Source organism: Neoarius graeffei, chromosome 14 (genome assembly GCF_027579695.1).
Source record: "Neoarius graeffei isolate fNeoGra1 chromosome 14, fNeoGra1.pri, whole genome shotgun sequence".
Classification (NCBI taxonomy): Eukaryota; Metazoa; Chordata; class Actinopteri; order Siluriformes; family Ariidae; genus Neoarius; species Neoarius graeffei.
In genome coordinates, this window is record NC_083582.1 from 79,096,525 (window position 1) to 79,119,617 (window position 23,093).

The window sequence follows — 23,093 nt, forward strand, 5'->3', positions numbered from 1 at the left end:
AATGCAATAGGTTATTTTACCACATACACCAAGTAAACAATTAGGCTGGACTTTATCACTTCATTTAGAGCCTGAATAAACTGCTTATAATACATAAGCATTATATTCATAAGGTAAAATTTCATCCATATTTAAAAGCTGTTTTAAAGAATCCTGCTTTAGAGTGCAATAACCTGGTATAATGCACTGTTAAATGTTATATACCTTTTGGAAAGCTGGAGTTCGGTGAACAATTATAAAGACTGTTCTATAATTGCATTTTCTATAAATACACCTATAATTCACTATATATAATCAGTTATGAGGAGTTACAGAGATAAAATTAATGTGTTATAAATGCATATGACTATACGTACTTTGTTTATGCAGGCATTATAAGGACTTATGTAGAGTGGTGCTTGAAAGTTTGTGAACCCTGTAGAATTTTCTATATTTCTACATAAATATGACCTAAAACATCATCAGATTTTCACACAAGTCCTAAAAGTAGATAAAGAGAACCCAGTTAAACAAATGAGACAAAAATTTCATACTTGGTCATTTATTTATTTAGGAAAATCATCCAATATTACATATGTGAGTGGCAAAAGTATGTGACCCTTTGCTTTCAGTATCTGGTGTGACCCCCTTGTGCAGCAATAACTGCAACTAAACGTTTGCGGTAACTGTTGATCAGTCCTGCACACCGGCTTGGAGGAATTTTAGCCCGTTCCTCCGTACAGAACAGCTTCAACTCTGGGATGTTGGTGGGTTTCCTCACATGAACTGCTCGCTTCAGGTCCTTCCACAACATTTCCATTGGATTAAGGTCAGGACTCTGACTTGGCCATTCCAAAACATTTGCTTTATTCTTCTTTAACCATTCTTTGGTAGAACAACTTGTGTGCTTAAGGTCATTGTCTTGCTGCATGACCCACCTTCTCTTGAGATTCAGTTCATGGACAGATGTCCTGACATTTTCCTTTAGAATTCGCTGGTATAATTCAGAATTCATTGTTCCATCAATGATGGCAAGCCGTCCTGGCCCAGATGCAGCAAAACAGGCCCAAACCATGATACCACCACCATGTTTCATAGATGGGATAAGGTTCTTATGATGGAATGCAGTGTTTTCCTTTCTCCAAACATAACGCTTCTCATTTAAACCAAAAAGTTCTACAACCCCGATTCCAAAAAAGTTGGGACAAAGTACAAATTGTAAATAAAAACGGAATGCAATGATGTGGAAGTTTCAAAATTCCATATTTTATTCAGAATAGAACATAGATGACATATCAAATGTTTAAACTGAGAAAATGTATCATTTAAAGAGAAAAATTAGGTGATTTTTAAATTTCATGACAACAACACATCTCAAAGTTGGGACAAGGCCATGTTTACCACTGTGAGACATCCCCTTTTCTCTTTACAACAGTCTGTAAACGTCTGGGGACTGAGGAGACAAGTTGCTCAAGTTTAGAGATAGGAATGTTAACCCATTCTTGTCTAATATAGGATTCTAGTTGCTCAACTGTCTTAGGTCTTTTTGGTCATATCTTCCATTTTATGATGCGCCAAATGTTTTCTATGGGTGAAAGATCTGGACTGCAGGCTGGCCAGTTCAGTACCCGGACCCTTTTTCTACGCAGCCATGATGCTGTAATTGATGCAGTATGTGGTTTGGCATTGTCATGTTGGAAAATGCAAGGTCTTCCCTGAAAGAGATGTCGTCTGGATGGGAGCATATGTTGCTCTAGAACCTGGATATACCTTTCAGCATTGATGGTGTCTTTACAGATGTATAAGCTGCCCATGCCACATGAACTAATGCAACCCCATACCATCAGAGATGCAGGCTTCTGAACTGAGCACTGATAACAACTTGGGTCGTCCTTCTCCTCTTTAGTCCGAATGACACGGCGTCCCTGATTTCCATAAAGAACTTCAAATTTTGATTCGACTGACCACAGAACAGTTTTCCACTGTGCCACAGTCCATTTTAAATGAGCCTTGGCCCAGAGAAGACGGCTGCACTTCTGGATCATGTTTAGATACAGCTTCTTCTTTGAACTATAGAGTTTTAGCTGGCAACGGCGGATGGCACGGTGAATTGTGTTCACAGATAATGTTCTCTGGAAATATTCCTGAGCCCATTTTGTGATTTCCAATACAGAAGCATGCCTGTATGTGATGCAGTGCTGTCTAAGGGCCTGAAGATCACGGGCACCCAGTATGGTTTTCCGGCCTTGACCCTTACGCACAGAGATTCTTCCAGATTCTCTGAATCTTTTGATGATATTATGCACTGTAGATGATGATATGTTCAAACTCTTTGCAATTTTACACTGTCGAACTCCTTTCTGATATTGCTCCACTATTTGTCGGCGCAGAATTAGGGGGATTGGTGATCCTCTTCCCATCTTTACTTCTGAGAGCCGCTGCCACTCCAAGATGCTCTTTTTATACCCAGTCATGTTAATGACCTATTACCAATTGGCCTAATGAGTTGCAATTTGGTCCTCCAGCTGTTCCTTTTTTGTACCTTTAACTTTTCCAGCCTCTTATTGCCCCTGTCCCAATTTTTTTGAGATGTGTTGCTGTCATGGAATTTCAAATGAGCCAATATTTGGCATGAAATTTCAAAATGTCTCACTTTTGACATTTGATGTGTTGTCTATGTTCTATTGTGAATACAATGTCAGTTTTTGAGATTTGTAAATTATTGCATTCCGTTTTTATTTACAATTTGTACTTTGTCCCAACTTTTTTGGAATCGGGGTTGTATTTTGGTCTCATCTGTCCACAAAACATTTTTCCAGTAGCCTTCTGGCTTGTCCACATGATATTTAGCAAACTGCAGATGAGCAGCAATATTCTTTTTGGAGAGCAGTGGCTTTCTCCTTGCAACCCTGCCATGCACACCATTGTTGTTCAGTGTTCTCCTGATGGTTGACTCATGAACATTAACATTAGCCAATGTGAGAGAGGCCTTCAGTTGCTTAGAAGTTACCCTGGGGTCCTTTGTGACCTCGCTGACTATTACACGTCTTGCTCTTGGAGTGATCTTTGTTGGTCAACCACTCCTGGGGAGGGTAACAATGGTCTTGAATTTCCTCCATTTGTACACAATCTGTCTGACTGTGGATTGGTGGAGTTCAATCTCTTTAGAGATGGTTTTGTAACCTTTTCCAGCATGATGAGCATCAACAACGCTTTTTCTGAGGTCCTCAGAAATCTCCTTTGCTCCTGCCATGATACACTTCCACAAACGTGTTGTGAAGATCAGACTTTGATAGATCCCTGTTCTTTAAATAAAACAGGGTGCCCACTCACACCTGATTGTCATCCCATCAAAGATGGACAAAGAACCCAACCTCATTTCTTAAGTCAAAGTACAGATCCCACTTGTCAAATACTACTCTGATACAAGTGAAAGTTGTACAGTCAAATTTTTACTTCAGTTAAAGTACTGAAGTACTTGCTTTTAAAAATACTTAAGTATCAAAATTACATTTTCTGTCAACGCATTGTTGTATTATTGTCACAACGCTTATAATACCTCATGCCTCTGAAGCAACCGACTGGACACATGCTGTGCCATCATGGTGGTTTAACATTAAGCTAGCTAGTCAGTGAAGCTCCACCTGACATGTTAAACTCTTTTCAAACTCAAAATCATATTGGGTGGCCAACATTACTAGAAAAGAAAGATTTCTACATTCGGTTTATTTGGCAAGATTATGCTAAAACATATTTCTGAAAGGACTTCAGATAAGATAACATTATTCATGTTAGTGTAACTCTGTTTTTACATGCTAACTAACCATGTCCAAGTTAACTAGCTATTTTTTAATGTTAGCCGTGGACAAGGCTACAGCAACTTGGTGGGCAAATCCATAGAAAGTTATTTGACTAACCAGACTGCATAGCTATTGCAACATTACCGCTAGCTCTAAAAGCACAGACAACTTCGTTGCAAGCTTTCTCTTGGAATAAAACATTTATATACCTCAATATGCTTCCACAGGTTGGGCAGCAAGTTTTTGTAGGCCTTGATGTGATTTGTTTTAGGTAAACAAAGCAAACATTTAAAACGAAATGAATCTTTAATCCTTGCAGAAAACTGAAACATGGGTTCTAGATATGGCCATGAGTGCATGCGTTCCCCAGAAGAACCGCCTCCTTTCATTCTGCCATCAACTGATCACGTTCAAATAATGCTGTGGAGAAATCACTGAACTTGATTTTATACAGTCTACGGACATGACGTGACCCTAGTGATTTACTGATAGGCTGTCTGTCAACTGTGAAAAAAACATCATGTTTTAGAAATGAAAAGAAAACCCATCCACTTTCAAAGTTGTTTCATGGTAACAAATAACGAGGACCTTGATAGAAATGTAGTGGAGTAAAAAGTATTATATTTGTCTTTCAAATGTAGTGAAGTTAAAGTCATAAGTTTAAAAAAAAATACTCAAAGTACAGATACTCAAAAACTGTACTTAAGGGCAGTACTCAAGTAAATGTACTTCGTTACTGTCCACCTCTACATCCCATTGATAGAAAACACCTGACTCTAATTTCACCTTCAAATTAACTGCTAGTCCTAGAGGTTCACATACTTTTGCCACTCAGAGATATGTAATATTGGATCATTTTCCTCAATAAATAAATGACCAAGTATAATATTTTTGTCTCATTTGTTTAACTGGGTTCTCTTTATCTACTTTTAGGACTTGTGTGAAAATCTGATGATGTTTTAGGTCATATTTATGCAGAAATATAGAAAATTCTAAAGGGTTCACAAACTTTCAAGCACCACTGTATCTTTTATAACTGTTATATGCAGAACACGTGTGCATTTATAACAATACTTATGAGCATGTGTGCAGGTTTATACCAGGCATTATAAGGGTTTTGTGTGTGTGTGTGTGTGTGAGAGATTACATGGTTGTGCGAAGATATGAAGTTTAACTTCATATCTTTGTGCCACCATGTAATGATCTTTATATTATATGGACACATCCATAAAAGAAGAAAAAATCTTCATGTGATGGAGCCACTGGAGGGGTGCGTGGTCCAAACAGAGAGTGAAAGGGCACCCCAGCAGGTAGTATCGGAGGGTGAGGACTGCCCACTTGATGGCAAGACACCCCTTCTCAATTGTGCTGTACTTGCTTTCGCGCATCGACAGTTTCCGGCTGATGTACAGCACAGGGCGCTCTTCGCCCTCCACCTCCTGGGACAAAACGGCCCCCAGCCCTCTGTCCGATGCATCAGTCTGCAAAATAAAGGAGAGAGAGAAGTCAGGGGAGTGTAAAAGTGGCCCCCCACACAGTGCAGCTTTTACCTCAGAGAAGGCCTGTTGCCACTGCTCAGTCCACTGGACCAGATCTGGAGCCCCCTTTTTAGTGAGATCGATTAGCGGGCTGGTGATGTCCAAATAATTAGGTAGAAACCTACGATAATAGCCAGCCAGCCCCAAGAACCGTCTCACCTCCTTTTTGGTCTTGGGCCTCGGGCAGGCCGCAATCACTGCAGTCTTGTTAATTTGGGGACGCACCTGCTCATGGCCCAAGTGGAACCCCAGATACCATACTTCCACCTGCCTAATCGCACACTTTTTATGGATTAACTGTGAGGCCCGCTCGCCTCAGTGACTTTAGAACGGCCCTCAGGTGTTCCAAGTGCCGTGGCCAATCATGACTGTCGATTATGTCGTCTAGATAGGTGGCCGTGTAGGCAGCATGAGGGCGGAGGACCCTATCCATAAGCCACTGGAATGTAGTGGACACCCCAAACAACCCAAATGGGAGTGTGACAAATTGTTGTAAACCAAACAGTGTGGAAAAGGTCGTTTTCTCTTGGGATAGAGGCGTCAAGGGGATCTGCCAATATCCCTTTGTTAGATCCAGTGTCGAATAAAAGCGAGCAGCACCTAACTGATCAAGCAACTCATTAGTGTGAGGCATTGGGTATGCATCAAATTTAGACACCGCACTGACCTTTCTATGGTCCACACAGAACCAGACAGACCCATTGGTCTTGGGAACCAGGACCACTGGGCTGCTCCAGTCACTGTGGGACTCCTCGATTATGCCCATTTCGAGCATGGCCTTGAGTTAGTCCCGAAGCACCTTTTTCTTGTGTTCGGGCAAGCAGTAAGGGCGGCTATGCACTATCACCCCCTGGGGCATTTCAATGTGGTGTTCTATGAGGTGGGTACGACCAGGAAGGGGCAAGAACACATTAGAAAATTCCTCTTGCAACTTGGCTACCTCTGTGAGTTGGGCCGGTGAGAGGTGGTCTCCACAAGGGACTGGAGTGGTTTGAAATGTTATCTTTTTCACCTCCAGCCCCAGCTCTGCCTTCTCTGGGACTACCGACGTCAACGCCATGGGGACTCCCTCATTCCAGCATTTTAAAAGGGTGAGGTGGTAGATTTGCAGTGCCCTGCCCCTATCCATTCGTCTCACCTCATCGTCAACATCTCTGACTCACCATGTGACCTTGAAGGGCCCTTGCCACTTGGTGACTAATTTGGAGCTCGACGTGGGCAATAATATGAGCACTTTGTCTCCTGGCATGAACTCTCTAAGGTGTGTGCCCCTGTCATACAGCCAGCTTTGACATTCTTGTGCCTGCCGCAAATTCTCCTGGGTTAGGTGCATGAGGGTGTGGAGTTTTGCGTGCAGGTCAAGAATATACTGGATTTCATTTTTACTAGGTGAAGGTCCCTCCTCCCAATTTTCCCGTAGCATGTCCAGAGTACCACACGGCTTATGCCCATATAATAATTCAAATGGAGAAAACCGCAGGAAGGCTTGTGGGACCTCTTGTACTGCAAATAACAGGGGCTCGAGCCACTTATCCCAATTACGCGCATCTTCACTTATGAATTTGTGGATTATGTTTTTAAGTGTTTGGTTAAATCGCTCTACTAAGCCATCCGTTTGTGGGTGATAGACACTGGTGCAGATAGACTTAATCCCCAGTAACCCATACAGTTCGCGCAGTGTGCATGGCATAAATGAAGTGCCTTGGTCTGTCAGGATTTCTTTCAGAATCCCGACCCGGGAGATAAAGCAGAAGAGTGCTTCCGCAATACTGCATGCTGAGATACTGCAGAGAGGCACTGCTTCCGGATATTGCGTTGCATAGTCCACCAGAACTAAAATAAGGTGGTATCCCCTTGCTGATTGATCTAATGGCCCAATGAGATCCATCCCAATTCGCTCAAACAGGGTCTCGATTAGAGGAAGAGGGCGCAATGGTGCTTTTTGGAGTGGCCACGGGATTTACTAATTGGCATTCACGGCATCTCACACACCACCGACGGACAGCCCCACAAATCCCTGGCCAATAGAACTGGGCCATTATTCGGGCTAGTGTTTTGTCTTGCCCTAAGTGTCCAGCCATGGGATTAAAGTGAACCACATGGAATATGAGTTCCCTACAGCTCTTTGGGATTAACAACTGGGTTATTCATTCATTAGTTTGAGTGTCCTGTGTCACTTGGTTCAATCTATCTTTAATAATAGCAAAATAGGGGAAGGTCAGTGCCGCACTTTGCTGAAGAGTTTGACCATCGATTACTCTCACTTGGTCAAACGCATGCCACAGAGTCTCATCTCACGACTGATCTAACGGGAAATCCCCAAGGGAATCCCTGAGAAAGGGAGGAGGAACAGGCTGCTTCTCACTCTGATGCGGTGTTGATGTAGACGGCTCTGTGACAGCTTCTCCAACCAATGCCACACCGGGATCTTCCCATGACCTCCTAGTGCAGGAGTCACTACGTGTTAAATATTCCATCAGTTTTTTAAACCCTGGCCAATCAGTACCCAAGATCAACAAGTGGGTGAGATGAGGACTTACTGCTGCCTTTACTCTATGCATTTGGCCCCGGAATAGAATATGGACCGACACTAAGGGATACTTCTGAACATCCCCATGCACACACAACACTTTCACCACTTGTGCTCTCCCCAGTACCTCACTTTGCACCAGGCATTGGTGAATTGACACCACGGGTGCGACGGGCCAGCTGGGGAGGAGCCAGCTGCCACCTCTGTGGCAGGGGAACGGGATGGGGAAGGGGACGAGAGATGGGGGAAAAAGAGAGAGAGAGAAGAGAAGCAAGGGGAGACACCTCGTCTGCCTGCTGTCGGAGCCGCCTCCAGATGGTCCTCCAGCAGTTTGATGGCTCGTTCCAGCGATGCCGGGTGATGACACTGGATTCAATTCCGCCGTTCCTTCTGGAAGCCGAGAGATAAACTGTTCCAGTGCCACCAGATCAGTGATCTCGTCGGTGTCGCGGTTTCCACCCTCAGCCACCGGCGGCAGGCGTCCTGGAGTTGCTGGCCAAATGCAAATGGCCGGCCGACCTCCTCCAATGCCAGCGTCCAGAAGCGCTGGCGATGTTGCTCCAGGGAGCAGCCGAGCCGCTGCAGGATGGCTTTCCTCGGGTCAGCATACACCAATCGGCTGTCAGCAGGGAGCTGCTGTGCTGCAAGCTGCACCTCGCCAGTCAGGAGCGGGAGGAGGCGCGCCACACTCTGCTCCACCGTCCACCCCCACACCTTGGCTGCTTGCTCAAAGAGAGCGAGAAACACTTCCGGATTGTCCTGCAGTCCCATCTTCATGAGGGTGCCGGCAGTGGTGGTCGACGCCCCTGCTGACGTGAGCAGGTGCCGAAACACCTAGCGATCTTCCTGCTGGGCCAGCATCAAGTCTTCGAAGCATTACTCTTGTTCCTTTCGGAGGGTGATCAGTGCTTGATGCTGGTTCTGCTGGGCAGTAGCGAGGGCAAGGATGAGCTCTTCAAAAGGGGAGAGGACTCCATGGGTTGGTTCCCTTCTGTGCTCCTGGGTTTCAGCACCACTGTAACAGTTCCTGATGTGGGTGGAGCACAGAAGCACAGCAGGCGAGAGTTGATGTTTACACAACCACTTTATTGAGCTTTTCAGCTTCCTTTCTTTCTTTCACTCACACATGCATTGTGGTCAGGCAGAGAGGCCCTTTTCTCTGCTCTCTCTCCTTTTATGCTCCAACCCTGTAACAAACACATACACACATTAATTGACGGTAGGTGGAATGACTTAGCCACTTACCTTCCTTGACCCCGCCCTCCATTCACAGACTGCTGCTTGGCCACCCCCCCACCCCCCCGCTGCCACAAATAATAATAATAATAATAATAATAATGTCTGGCTTTTTTTCATGGTCTATCAGATATATTCCATTCAGCTCCTTGTCTTCAACTCGTTCAGTATCATGCTCACTGAATGGAATATATCTGATAGACCATGAAAAAAAGCCAGACAATATTATTTAAATGTCACTCAGAGCCGTGATGTATTTCATATAAAAAAATGTGAGTTTTCCAACACGAGAAGATAAACTTCATATCTTCAAGCCAACATGTGATTTTTCTTTTTATTATAGCAACACATTCACAAACAAAAAGTCCCCAAATTTATCAAAACAATTCGATTTCCTCATGAGTGACAGAGATTTATGTTCTGGTTTTGGTTCTCCATGTCCTGGATGGAGCTCGGATGAAAAACATGAGTGGTGTATTTCCCACTAAAACACTTGTCTGTATAATATGATGCATTATGTATATAGGAGGGCGGCACGGTGGTGTAGTGGTTAGCGCTGTCGCCTCACAGCAAGAAGGTCCGGGTTCGAGCCCCGTGGCCGGTGAGGGCCTTTCTGTGCGGAGTTTGCATGTTCTCCCCATGTCCGCGTGGGTTTCCTCCGGGTGCTCCGGTTTCCCCCACAGTCCAAAGACATGCAGGTTAGGTTAACTGGTGACTCTAAATTGAGCGTAGGTGTGAATGTGAGTGTGAATGGTTGTCTGTGTCTATGTGTCAGCCCTGTGATGACCTGGCGACTTGTCCAGGGTGAACCCCGCCTTTCACCCATAGTCAGCTGGGATAGGATCCAGCTTGCCTGCGACTCTGTAGAAAGATAAAGTGGCTAGAGATAATGAGATGAGATGAGATGAGATGAGATGAGATGTATATAGGATGCATGGCCTGTATAAATGCATAATCCGTGCAGATATAACTGCTTATGAGGCTTTCTAGAGGCTTATACCAGTTTTTTTTAAGCTATTGCTCATGTGTGTGCTATGTAACACATTATATAAGTACTTATAATGTATTATGAAATGTATTATACCTAAATGTTCACTTTGTCACTTTGATGTGGATCATTGGGAGACACAATTATCATTTCTGCTGATGGAACGCTTGGGTCTATTTGGTGTTATGGGTTAAGTCCTTGTTTATGCTGCCTGCGCTAACCATGGACCAATGGATGACCCGGGGCAGGTGAATATAGTGAGATAAATTGACAGAACATGTGGAATGGCTATGTGGGGATACACAAGGCTGATGAAACCTAAAGTGATGGACCATCATGAGAAGACGATCGTTTGGCTCGAGGGCAAGCCGTCCGTTCCCTCTAGTGTATCCACCTCCTGTAAAGTGGACTGATTGAACTCTGTCTGTTTGTTTTTTCTCCTGCATCCATCATTGTGAGGATGACCCAGCAGCACTACCTTGTTGGTCTCAAGATGAAACTGTAACTATCCATTTCCTGCCTCGATTCATCCACGTTCCCTATGGAGAACAGGAAGAAAATGAAAGCATGAAAAAGGTGCTTTCTTTTATTTTCCCTGCATTTTTCATTTGGTTCTCTGTCTGCCTTTATCTCTTTGTAAAACAGTGAAAGGGCTGAATAATTCTCTTTGTCCAATATGATTTTTTTTCCCTTTCCGAAAGGTTAAAGAATATTCCTTCCCAAGCTTTCCCCAGGAGTTATGAAAGATTCAATAAAAGAATAAAGAATAATTTTCTCCAAATAGCCATGCTGTTTTCCTGGAGGAATGTAGGGTAGCTGTGAATGCCATCTGGAAGAAACGTGTCCACAGTGATGTGACGGTGAATTACTTGATTATATATAAAAGTTAGAAAAAAAAGTTTGTTTATATATATATATATATATATGTGTGTGTGTGTGTGTGTGTATAAATAAATTGGATGAAATGCATGCCCTGGGGTTGAGTTGTTTTTTTTGTTTGTTTGTTTTCCCCCAGGGATTGTACCTCCATCCATGTGAAATGTTCAGGTTTTGAGTGAAATTAACAGATAACATCAAACTCTTTTGCCTATTATTCTATCTTTCTTACACACTGCCTCCTGATCAAATGCCTCTGCATGATGATTTCATCAGCTTTCTTATGATTTTCATCACCTCCAGTGTGTTATTTATTTATTTATTGGCGTGAAAGCACATTGACTCTCAAATTGGCATTGTAAAGCTAAAAATGTGCATCATGTGGATGGTGTTAGTTTGAGATCAGCAGCAGCATCTCCAGCTCATCTGCAAACTTTATCGGAGAGTTTCTACATCAGTGTTGCATCACACAGAAACCAGCTCTATCTAAGGTTGAAATTGTAATGACAGCTCACAAAAAAACACTGCAGGATGTACTTTTATTGGAAAATAATCCACTTCCTATAGTGTTTAATCTCAGGCTACATGAGCTGCATCTGAATTTTCATACTTCCATACTATTAGTATGCAAAAAGCAGTATGTAGGGTGTCTGAATACTCAATAGGCATTTAACAGTAGTCGAACGGTACCCAGATGACCTACTCCATCCATATGCACCATAAAGTGGGTTATTATGTGCTGCAGATTTTGTAGCATCAGGCGTGCAGGTACATGGCTGCATTCAGACACTCAGTATGTAATAGTAACGGTTAAGTGCCTACTCCCTGACAATTACTGTCATACATTATATGAGTATGTGAGCAAGTAGTAAGGACATACTTACCCTTCCTCTGATCCAGATGTTCACTGGTGACATAACCCATATATGCCTTGAAATTAAATATATATATTTCTGCAATGGCAGAACTGTTGAAACAATCCTTGATATATTTTTATACTGCCACAACAACCAGCTTTGCTCCAGACAGCCATTTTCTGTCTATTTCTCCCCAGAGGAATTCTTCAGTTATTCATAGGATTTAGCTAAATTATTGGCTATCATTGTGCAGTGTAGGGATGTAGTAGATCTGGTTACCATTTAATGACTAAATGCCCACTGAGTATTCAGACACCCTACATACTGCTTTTTGTGTACTAATAGTATCCTAATAGTATGGAAATATGAGTATTTGGATGCAGCTCATGTTTGAGCTGTTACGATAAAAACTCTATACTTAAGAGAATATGATAAAGTAGCAACCTGATTTTTGATGGCTTTTGCAACCAAATGATGTCCGTGTACCACCACAGGGAACCTGACCATAGGTGCAAGGCAACATATCTCAAACACTTGGCCACCAGACAATGAAATCTGTATCTTTATTTCCATAAGATAGATGGGTTTTTATCCAGCGCTTATTTTAAATTTTCTTTTTAAAAAATAACGTGGGATTATTTACAAACGCTACAGCAGCCCTCAGCATTAAGAACAGCAGCAGAGAGTCTCTTATCAGTGCAGATGTGTTGTTTTATTCCTCTTGAACACAAGTACAGTATCGAACACCGGACATCAAACACCAAGCACCGTGCCAACTAAAGAAAACAAAGCAACAATAATTAATGTAACATGGTTGTAAACAAATACACAATTTTGCAGAGTGATGTTTGCAGAGTGATGTTTGGACTCTGCTCTGAACGTTACACACCTCGATCCATTCAACCAAGGACCAACCAAAGCTCTATATGTTAGCCAAACATGCCCCATTACCCTCTGCGCTCAAAGTCTCGTACTAAACCACAGTTCAACTAAAGCACCAAACACAAGCTAAACACACTCCATCAACAGCACACACACACTTTACACTGTGTATGATGGATAACATATCAGGATGACAGACAGTAAAGCTTTATAACACACCACGCTGATCCTCTGATGGAGGCACATGGGGAATATAAACACAGCAGCGAGCGTCTGGAACATCACAAATACAGCGTCCTGGGCTGAGGGCTCCGCCCGAAACATGAAGAATGAAAGAGAGCTCTGGATGCCATTTACACACGTTTTACTCATCAGAAGCTCAATTTTTAGGGTGTGTATGTGTGAGATTGCAAATGCTGTATAGTAAAGGAATCAACACATCCTGAGAAATCAACAGCACAGTGGTATAAAATATGATAAGTTATATCTAGATGTAGAGCCATTTTGAGATGAGGTTTCAAAAGTTTGACATTTTAGCTTGCAAAATTCTAAGGTTCTGTCATCTGTCATGGGAAAGCCATGGCCTAATGATAAGAGAAGCAGCTTTGGGACCAATGAAGAGCCCTTGAGCAAGGCATCTAACCCCCAGCTGCTCCCCAGGCTGCTCTGGGTCTGCTGTATGTCACTTTGGATAACAGCATCTGCTAAATGCCTGTAATGTAATGCTCAGCAAGGGCTACACTTCAACTTTACATGATCAAAATTGGGGTGGCAAGGTGGTGTAGTGGTTAGCAGTCACCTCACAGCAATAAGGTTCTGGATTCAAGCCCAGTGTGGAGTTTGTATGTTCTCCCCGTGTCCGCGTGGGTTTCCTCCAGGTGCTCCGGTTTCCCCCACAGTCCAAAGACATGCAGGTTAGGATAACTGGTGGCTCTAAATTGACTGTAGCTATGAATGTGAGTGTGAATGGTTGTTTGTCTCTGTGTGAGCCCTGCGATGATCTGGTGACTTGTCCAGGGTGTACCCCGCCTCTCACCCATAGTCAGCTGGGATAGGCTCCAGCTCACCCGCAACCCTGTACAGGATAAGCGGCTACAGATAATGGATGGATGATCAAAATTCTGAGACGATTAAAAATCCCACCATCCAGTGTCAAGGTGCAGCCTACACAGTATTCACATTATGGAAAAATGTGGGATGAAAACTGCAGCATTTAGGGTAAAAATCCTCCTGTGCTCATGTGTGAGCTTTCCACTGTCTGAGCTCAAGAGAATTAATAGAATTCTACAGTTGTTGCCATGACCAGAGGGAAAATTACAGACTTTCACTGCTTATTGGTGTTGAAAAAACCCATGATGGAATAGAAAAGTAAATTTCAGCTCAGTAGAACCCAATCTTGGCTTTGAGATGTAAGTGCCAGACAACAGCTCACAATTTCAACCATGTATTTAAAGTATTCATTGTATTGTGTGCTATTCTGGCTACTTTATAACCAGATCTTCCACCTTATGTTAAGGGTTGTTATGAAATGTAGGTGCAGATGGATGCGAATGTAGTTTGAGGTTTTACTGAAGGTGTCAGTAACAACACCAAAAATCTGAGTTTGGAGCAACATCCAAACATGGCCACTACAGACTACATCTCCCAAACACCACACGCCCCTCATCTCCAGAATATTAAGAGCATACCTGTTTCCCATTAGTCCCTCTACTTAAACACAACACTCAAAATGGTAATTACTGAACAGTAATTAAAAAAAACAAATGACATCACGTCATCTTTTTCCATAATTAAAGCAAAAATGAATGCTGGTGAACAACAGAAAAGGATACAAATGACATTTCCAGCTTCAGTGCCTTTCAGGCGGTACTGTGAACAATGAAATACATCATTCCAATAAATGTGCAAAACGATGCATCTGTGTATCATATTACAGTATTTAACAATTTATTGATTATTAAAATCAACTCCTGGGAACAAGCTGGTGGTTCAGGCAGCTTCAAATTATTACTTCTGCAACTGAGACTGCACAGCATGGAAGCTCGTGTGTGTAAACTCTTTATAGCTGTCACAAATGCAGGCAACAGGAGGATGAAGGAGAGCAGAATGGAGTTGTTAACAACAGGCTGGCAAACAAATCCAAATCTACAGGCAAAATCCAAAACATTAAACAAGTGATATGCAAACAGGCTATAGTCAAAGTCCTTCCTGTGCCAAGACCTGGTCTTCCCAGGCAGTCTCCCATCCCAGTACTAACCAGGCCTTTAAGGTGCATTGGGTGGCACCGATCTCTGCTTCTATAGCCCTCAGTCTCTCGCCTATTATACAACTAGATGGCGACTGGCAAGTTTGGCGTGCTGGTGGCTCTGATGGCATATGTTTTATTAAGTAATTTCTTAAGTGATTTTTTTAGATAAAAACTGGGCAGTGAGAGTGCCAAGTAAATGTGCACACTATAAAAATTTAGAAACGCTCAAGCACTTTGGTTTTGGGAAGACAACCGTTCTGGATTATTTCCTCTTCACTCGCTGGTATGCATTTAAACGCAGCCCCAAGGCCATGACCACCGTGAAGCGGCAAGTGAATGGTGGCGATTTGATTATTTGCCTATGCTTACTATTATCTGGGGATCAATGCCTGGGTCCAGTTGAATGTGAATCTGGTGAACTACTGGAAATAGCAGTGGCAAGGACAGAAAGCACCAGTCGCACTGGGGGCATTCTGTATGGAGGGCTTGCCGACCGGAGAGAGAGATTGATTTGTGACACTGGGGAGTACAAAGAGCTGGGACCTAGCATGGTGGAAGTTGGAGTAACGAAGCAAGCTGGAGAAAGCTGTGATGACCAGAGAGACAACACAGGGAAACGAGGAGAGTTGGGCCCGAGAATGGGAGTAGGAAATGTGAGGCAAGCTGGAGAAGTATCTCGCCAGGGAGAATGCAATGTAGCGCAAGCGGTGGGAGCCAGATTTGCGAAGGGAGCTGGAGAAAGTTTGTCCCCTCAAGGAGAATGTATAGCAGCACAAGTAATGCAGGGAACGCAGCTACAATCAGATCAGGTCACTATGGATAAACTGAACATCTGCCGAGATACTTCATGTGTAGACACTTTCTTATCGAGTCGGGGACTACGTCTGCTTCATCTTAACATCAGGAGTCTTTTACCTAAGATTAACGAGATCAGACTTATCTGTAAAAGTAATAAGGTGGGACTTTTATGTTTTACTGAGACATGGCTGGATCAATCGATAAAGGACGCTGAAATTGAAATAGAGAATTACTGTTTAATTAGGAAAGCTTGAAACCGAAAAGGTGGAGGCGTCTGTATTTATATAAGATTGGATATTTGTTTTAATGAAAGAGAGGATATGCATGAGGACCAGATTGAAGCTATATGGGTAAATGTTCTTTTGCCTAAAAGTAAACCAATACCAGTGGGAGTTTCTTATCGGCCTCCCGATCAGACAAACTTTTATGACTTGTTGGATGATGCATGTTCAAAATGTTTGGACTTCATAAATTTGGAAGTTATCATGTTGGGGGACTTTAATACGGATGTTTCCAGAGATGAACTTTCAATGTCTAAAGCTCTGAGGAACTTTTGTAGTAGCCTTAGCCTACATCAGCTGATTAAAGAACCAACGCATGTTTGCATTTCTACTCAAAACCATGATTGATCTTGTTCTAGTTTCTGACAAATCTCATCTCATCTCATTATCTCTAGCCGCTTTATCCTTCTACAGGGTCGCAGGCAAGCTGGAGCCTATCCCAGCTGACTACGGGCGAAAGGCGGGGTACACCCTGGACAAGTCGCCAGGTCATCACAGGGCTGACACATAGACACAGACAACCATTCACACTCACAATCACACCTACGGTCAATTTAGAGTCACCAGTTAACCTAACCTGCATGTCTTTGGACTGTGGGGGAAACCGGAGCACCCGGAGGAAACCCACGCGGACACAGGGAGAACATGCAAACTCCACACAGAAAGGCCCTCGCCGGCCATGGGGCTCGAACCCAGGACCTTCTTGCTGTGAGGCGACAGCGCTAACCACTACACCACCATGCCGCCCTTCTGACAAATCAAGAATTATAAACAGTGGGGTAATACACTACGGGTTAAGTGACCAGTCTATGATTTTTTGCACCAGAAAAGTAAAGAAAACAGTATTTAGTGCTCACAATACCATAAAAACTAGATCTATGAAAGGGTATAGCAAAGAGGCATTTATAAATTGCTTAAATGAAGTAAACTGGTCATCTGTGTTGCAATGTAAAGATGTTGATCAGGCTGGGCATTATTTTAAATTATTATTCTTGCAATCTATAGACAAAATTGCACCTTTTAGAGTTGTAAGAGTAAAACAGAGAACAGAACCTTGGATAAATGATGGTATACTTGAGGCCATACGAAGGAGAAACAGACTATAGAGATCTTGCATGTGACGTCACAGACGATCCAGATTGTAACAGACGCCATCTTGTCAGTCAAACGGCATATTTCCGCCTTCTACTTCATTCTGGTTCTACTTCTGCTTCTACTTCTACCTTTTCTTCTGGAAAACCCTACTATATACAATTCTACTACAACGGCTGCGGCTACAAGCTCTCCCTACCTGTGCACGTTTTTTATGTTTTTTGTGTGTATTTTTGCGTGTTGTTCGTCTGTACCAGACTTCAATATCCACTACAACCGTATGGACTTACTGGACATTGGTTTCCAGCAGAAAATGACAGTTTGTAGCGATTTCCATTGCATGCACAACATTCCGGATGAGATAGCGAGACCAGCGGGGTCTCCGTGGATTGTTATCGGGTCTGGCAGGCAAGGAGGCGGCGCCGGGAGAGGAAGCAAAAGCGAGGCTGCAGGCAGAGCCGGCCTGTTGACTAAGCTCAGAAAACAGCCACTCAAATCTCCACTGCCAAGCCTCTACCTCTCCAATGCCAGATCCATGGTAAACAAGACGGACGATTTGGAATTACAGCTGGAATTACCTTATTCTATTCTATTCTATAATTGGCTGGTCAGTGCTATACTAGATACTACTGATATATCTAGTATCAGTAAGGCAAGGCAAGGCAAGTTTATTTATATAGCACATTTCATACACAGTGGCAGTTCAATGTGCTTTACAGAAGTAAAAGCAAAACAGTAAACAATAGAGAATAAAATTACATAAAATAAATGGGAAAAATATAATAAGTACTAGTACTCAATACTTAAGTGACTTACCCGTCCAATGAGGATTGTTATTTTCTTGTTTACAAGATGCCACATCTGAGGGGGGCTGACAAATCCTGAATTTCTGTAAAGATAACTGTCCAGAGATTTATAAGCACACAGTGCTTCACCACTGAACAGCAAGGGAAAGTTAATGAGGTAATTATACACGTCTGGGTATTCCACCTCTGGCAGTTCCATATCCACTGACACGGTCGTGAAAACTACGTCCGGTAATCGATAAGGGTCACTAATCCGTAGGTCGTTTATTTTAGACATATATCTAGTTATCTGTTCATTAGAAAAATGAGCCGTGTAGTCCATCGGTTGAAATTGATCCATTTTGTACACGAGTGCAGCAGTATTCAGCTGTGTTTTTTACCAACAAAATGGCGGCTGTGTACTTTCCGGTCACGTGACTGCAAGATCTCTGTATGAACAAGTTAGGAAAAATAAGGATCAAAGTTGGACAGAGTATAAAAAATTGAGAAATGAAGTGAGTAGATTAGTGGTTTGTTCTAAAAAGACCTATTTTAATGAGAAAATTATGGAGTATAAACATGACTCGAAAAAGTTATGGCAGTCATTGAAAGAGTTGGGCTGTAATAAAAGGCTGAAAACTAAAACATGTAATATTAATCTAGACCTTGGAAATACCCCTCCTAGAACTGCCACCTTATTGTGGTGGAGGGGTTTGTGTGCTTGAATGATCCTAGTTGCTATGTTGTCGGGGGCATTATGCCCCTGTCAGGGTTTCCCAAGGCAGACAGGTCCTAGGTGACAGGCCAGACTAAGAGCAGTTCACCAAAACCCCTATGGAGAAAAATCTGAGGACCATGACGTCGCCCGGGATGACGCAGCCGGGGCCCCACCCTGGAGCCAGGCCCGGGGTTGGGGCTCGTATGCGAGTGCTTGGTGGCCGGGCCTTTGCCCATGGGGCCCGGCCGGGCTCAGCCCGAAGAGGTGACGTGGGCCCGACCTCCTGTGGGTTCACCACCCACAGAGGTAGCAGTAGGGGACTGGTGCAATGTGGATTGGGTGGCAGTCGAAGGCAGGGGCCTCAACGACCTGATCCCCGGACACAGCGGCTGGCTGTTGGGACATGGAATGTCACTTCGCTGGGGGGGAAAGAGCCTGAGCTTGTGCGGGAGGTTGAGAGGTACCGGCTAGAGATAGTCGGGCTCACCTCCATGCACAGCTTGGGCTCTGGAACCCAGCTTCTCGAGAGGGGCTGGACTCTCCACTTCTCTGGAGTCGCCCGTGGTGAGCGGCGGCGGGCTGGTGTGGGCTTGCTTATAGCTCCCCAGCTCAGCCGTCATGTGTTGGAGTTTACCCCAGTGAACGAGAGGGTCGCCTCTCTGCGCCTTCGGATTGGGGAGAGGGCTCTTGCTGTTGTTTGTGCCTACGGCCCAAATAGCAGTATAGAGTATCCGGCCTTCTTGGAGTCCCTGGGAGAGGTACTGAGGAGTGCTCAGACTGGGGACTCCATTGTGCTACTGGGGGACTTCAATGCTCACGTGGGCGATGACAGTGACACCTGGAGGGGCGTGGTTGGGAGGAACGGCCTCCCCGATCTGAACCCGAGTGGTGTTTTGTTATTGGACTTCTGTGCTAGTCACGGTTTGTCCATAACGAACACCATGTTCGAGCATAGGGGTGTCCATAAGTGCACGTGGCACCAGGACACCTTAGGTCGGAGGTCGATGATCGACTTTGTAGTCGTTTCATCTGATCTCCGGCCCTATGTCTTGGACACTCGGGTGAAGAGAGGGGCTGAGCTGTCAACTGATCACCACCTGGTGGTGAGTTGGATCCACTGGTGGAGGAGGAAGCTGGACAGACCTGGCAGGCCCAAACGTATGGTGAGGGTCTGCTGGGAACGTCTGGCCGAGCACTCTGTTGGGGAGGTCTTTAACTCCCACCTCCGGGAGAGCTTTTCCCAGCTTCCGAGGGAGGCGGGGGATATTGAGTCTGAGTGGACCATGTTCTCTACCTCCATTGTGGACGCAGCTGTTCGGAGCTGTGGCCGCAAGGTCTCCGGTGCCTGTCGTGGTGGCAATCCCCGAACCCGGTGGTGGACACCAGAAGTAAGGGATGCCGTCAAGCTGAAGAAGGAGTCCTATCGGGCCATGTTAACCTCCAGGACTCCCGAGGCAGCTGACGGGTATCGGCAGGCCAGGCGTGCCGCAGCTCGGGCAGTTGCGGAGGCAAAAACTTGGAACTGGGAGGAGTTCGGGGAGGCTATGGAGAAGGACTATCGGTTGGCCTCGAAGAAATTCTGGCAAACCGTCCGGCGCCTCAGGAGGGGGAAGCAGTACTCTGCCAACACTGTTTACAGTCCGGGTGGGGAGCTGTTGACCTCGACTGGGGACATTGTCAGGCGGTGGAAGGAATACTTTGAGGATCTCCTCAATCCTACCGTCATGTCTTCCACTGAGGAGACTGAGGCTGATGACTCAGAGGTGGACTCGTCCATTACCCAAGCCGAAGTCACTGAGGTGGTTTGCAAGCTCCTCGGTGGCAAGGCACCGGGGGTGGATGAGATCCGCCCTGAGTATCTCAAGTCTCTGGATGTTGTGGGGCTGTCTTGGTTGACACGCCTCTGCAACATCGCATGGCGGTCAGGGACAGTGCCTCTGGAGTGGCAGACTGGGGTGGTGGTCCCTCTTTTTAAGAAAGGGGACCGGAGAGTGTGCTCCAATTATAGGGGAATCACACTTCTCAGCCTCCCAGGGAAGGTTTACTCCAGGGTACTGGAGAGGAGAATTCGACCAATAGCCGAAGCTCGGATCCAGGAGGAACAATGCAGTTTTCGTCCTGGTCGCGGAACACTGGACCAGCTCTATACCCTTCATAGGGTGCTCGAGGGTTCATGGGAGTTTGCCCAACCAGTCCACATGTGCTTTGTGGATCTGGAGAAGGCATTCGACCGTGTCCCCCGTAGTATTCTGTGGGGGGTGCTTCGGGAGTATGGGGTTCGGGGCTCTTTGCTAAGGGCTGTCAGGTCCCTGTACGAACGGAGCAGGAGTCTGGTTCGCATTGCCGGCAGTAAGTCAGACCTATTCCCAGTGCATGTTGGACTCTGGCAGGGCTGCCCTTTGTCACCGGTTCTGTTCATAATTTTTATGGACAGAATTTCTAGGTGCAGCCAGGGGCCAGAAGGAATCCTGTTTGGGAACCACAGGATTTCATCTCTGCTTTTTGCGGATGATGTTGTCCTGTTGGCTTCTTCAAACCAGGACCTTCAGCATGCACTGGGGTGGTTTGCAGTCGAGTGTGAAGCGGCTGGGATGAGAATCAGCACCTCCAAGTCCGAGGCCATGGTTCTCGACTGGAAAAGGGTGGCTTGCCCTCTCCACGTTGGTGGAGAAGTTCTGCCTCAAGTGGAGGAGTTTAAGTATCTCGGGATCTTGTTCACGAGTGAGGGATGGATGGAGCGTGAGATCAACAGGCGGATCGGTGCAGCCTCCGCAGTGATGCAGTCGCTTTACCGGTCCGTCGTGGTGAAGAAGGAGCTGAGCCAAAAGGCGAAGCTCTCAATTTACTGGTCGATCTACGTTCCGACTCTCACCTATGGTCATGAGCTTTGGGTAATGACCGAAAGGACAAGATCGCGGAAACAAGCGGCCGAAATGAGTTTCCTTCGCAGGGTGGCTGGGCGCTCCCTTAGAGATAGGGTGAGAAGCACAGTCACTCGGGAGGAGCTCGGAGTAGAGCCGCTGCTGCTCCACATCGAGAGGAATCAGCTGAGGTGGCTCGGGCATCTTTTTCGGATGCCTCCTGGACGCCTCCCTCGGGAGGTGTTCCAGGCATGTCCCCCCGGGAGGAGGCCCCGGGGAAGACCCAGGACACGCTGGAGGGACTATGTCTCTCGGCTGGCCTGGGAACGCCTCGGTGTTCTTCCTGAGGAGCTGGCCGAGGTGTCTGGGGAAAGGGAAGTCTGGGCTTCCCTGCTTAGACTGCTGCCTCCGCGACCCGGTCCCGGATAAAGCGGAAGAAGACGAGACGAGACCTTGGAAATAAGATTATATCAGACAAGGATAAAGTAGCAAACAGTTTTAACACATATTTCTCAACAATTGCTAGTAAGCTGGTTGAAAAGCTTCCTGCCATGTCGAAACAATATGAAGAAAGTAAAGTTTCGGAGTTTTATTCCCAGCAAGGGGTTCAGGCAAATAAATTTATATTAGAGAAGGTGTCAAAGGCAGATGTACTTATGAAACTTAATAAATTAGATAGCTCTAAAGCTACAGGTCTTGATAATATTCCATCTTGATTCTTGAAAGATGCTGCGGAGAACATTACTCCAAGTATTACTCACATTATAAACATGTTTATTGAGTATGGATACTTTCCTAAAGATCTTAAGCTGGCAAAAGTGATTCCACTTTATAAGAAGGGGAGCAAACTGGAGCGGGGTAATTATAGACCCGTCTCCATTTTGTGTACTCTATCAAAAATAATTGAAAGACTTGTTTTTAAGCAAGTGAATAAATATCTTTTATCTCACAATTTATTATATGAATTCCAATCAGGATTTCGTAAATTACACTCCACTGACACATGTTTATTATACCTAACTGACTATATCAGAAAGGAGGTTGACAAGGGAAATTTCTGTGGTATGGTCATGTTGGATTTGCAAAAGACTTTTGATACGGTAGATCATAGTATCTTACTGTCAAAATTGAGGGCTATTGGCTTTAACAACACAGCAGTTAGATGGTTTGACTCATATTTGAGGAATAGGAAACAAGTGGTGGATGTTGGGGGAACTTTATCCCAGCCACAAACTGTGCAATGTGGGGTCCTGCAGGGGAGTGTTTTAGGTCCTCTTCTTTTATATATTAATGATCTTAAATCAGTTTGTTCATGTGAACTGTTTTTATTTGCTGATGATTCTGCACTAGTGTTTTCACACAAGGACAAGCTCACTGTTGAATCAACCTTAAGTGTTGAGCTTTTAAAAGTCAGCCACTGGCTATCATTTAATAGATTATCTCTTCATATAGGAAAAACTGAATCCATCTTGTTTGGGTCTAGAGTTAAGTTGAACAAAACCCCAGGCTTTAAAGTATTAATCGGTGACACTGCACTTAATGCTAAGGACTCAGTCAGTTATCTTGGGTGTGTACTGGATAGTCAGTTGTCTGGAGCTGGTCAAGCCCAGAAAGTAATTACTAA